The sequence below is a fragment of the Adiantum capillus-veneris genome, chromosome 29 (assembly GCF_014529385.1).
Source record: "Adiantum capillus-veneris isolate H3 chromosome 29, ASM1452938v2, whole genome shotgun sequence".
Taxonomy (NCBI): domain Eukaryota; kingdom Viridiplantae; phylum Streptophyta; class Polypodiopsida; order Polypodiales; family Pteridaceae; genus Adiantum; species Adiantum capillus-veneris.
In genome coordinates this window covers 17,518,895-17,520,787 of record NC_140959.1, presented here as the reverse complement: position 1 = coordinate 17,520,787, position 1,893 = coordinate 17,518,895, and the positions used below count along the sequence as shown (strand labels likewise).

General features: G+C 47.1%; 1 pseudogene; it reads right to left on the bottom strand.

The window, feature by feature from the left end:
• Positions 1 to 313: 313 nt before the first annotated feature.
• Positions 314 to 1,106, bottom strand: LOC147418837 (uncharacterized; annotated as a pseudogene).
• Positions 1,107 to 1,893: the final 787 nt, after the last annotated feature.

Below are 1,893 nucleotides of genomic sequence, written 5' to 3'. Positions count from 1 at the left end.
TCAACCTTCACCATCTAAGAGACCCAAATTGTCATTAAGCCCTTTTCCCGCCTTCGGCCTCAACCCAGGCCACATATTCACAGAAAGAGCACCCAAAATACGATTCACACTTTGGGAGTCGCCATCAAAAGATATACCTCTAGGTACTCAATTCCATGTTCGGTGCAGCAATCCACACAAAGACTCCTCTCTCTACAAGAAGACTACTCCATCTTTTTTTTGAATATCGAAGTCCTTGAACTCTGGATGCGGATCACTATTGAATTCTCCGCTCTTCTGTAATCTTTTGCGGTTGTGCCTTATATGTGCAAAATCATTTGGCGGTCGATTGGCCTTTTTCCCCATGCACAGCAATAAGTGCAAGACGATACTGAAACGAGGGTTGTTTGTTGACGGAGGGGGAAGGAGGCACTGTTGCGGCATGCAAGCCATCTTCCATAACCTTTTCTGTAGGCTTTTATAGCAGGAGAAGAAGTCCTCTGCAAAATGGTTGAGGTCATGAAGGGTATTGACCAACGAGCAGTGAGCATCGGATCCTAAAATGGCGACTCCTTTTGCAGCAACAACACTGTCGTGGCCCACTCTCGCAATGCCCACTTGTTGTATCGCACCACCATGGCCAGCAGTGCCTCACTGCAACATGCTGCATGCAAGTCATCGACCAGCCGTGACAATGCCTGCAGCGCGCTCGCCTCTGTGGCCGCGAGGATTCCAGGCTCACGTGCTCCTGCAACATCACCTCCGTGAGCCTGAGGGCCTTCTTGAAGAGGGTGGTCAAGAGAGAGAAGAGGTGCAGGATCTAGTGCATGCTACTTCAACACGCCATCGCTTGTTCCTTCATTTCTCCTGATGCAGATGACCCTTTCTCTTCTTCTTCATGATGCAGATGATCGCTTGTACTACGGCCGCCACCTTCCTGCCTACTGCAGCTCCTTGAGTAGGCCCACCGTCATCGCTGGAGGCCTCCATAGCATAGCCGTGGTGCCCTTCTTAGCATGTACTCTTCTTAGCAAGGGGCAAAACCACCTTTTCCTCCATGATACGTCTGGTAAGCCACAACAAATCCGGGTACCCTTTTCCCAAGGCATAGCTTTCACCGACTTCATCACCCTCACAGTAGGTAGTGAGAAAGAATCCCGTGGTCGCCACGTGTAAAGGGCAAGACCCTCCCTCTACAGGTTTATGTTCATACACAGAGAGAAAGAAGAAGTAGTGAGAGATGGAGAGAGAAAGACAGGAAGACATCAGACTCCATGAATGCTTATCTTAGAGTTCCCAATGCTGTGTACAAGGAGGACTCCTCCCTTATATAAAATAAAGGCAGCCTTTGATATCCAATTGTGACCCGTGGAGATGCCCTTTGGTTACACCCTTTGAGATCCACTTCTACTAAGAGTGCATTCCCACATGAAGGTACGAAGGCACTCCCAACACTCCCAATATACAATGCAGTCATGTGTGGTACATTCCAGGCACATACAGAAGCTCGTAGGTGGAGCTTGCAAATCATGACCGTACACGCGCAATGTAGGTATTCGTGCGTAGCTCTCGTCGGGGGCAACACACTGCACTTCTCCGCACACGATTTCGACCATCGGTGCACGCGTAGCGTCAAGATGAAGCTCTCACTCTCTCTCGTACACAGTACGGTCACTCACAAACTTCAAAACGTTTTTTAAAAATGACAAAAGGTTTTTTCATTAAGGTCAAAAAGTTGTATAAATACGTTACAATCTCAAACCCTAATGTTTCAATTTAACCATCTACTCAATTTGAATGTCAAAACTGGGATACAATCTAGAAACTTCTGTAAGCCCCAATAATTACAAAGGTGAAATGTCGGGTTTTCTCAATAAATGACTAATTACAAAAAATAATAATCCACCGAGCAGT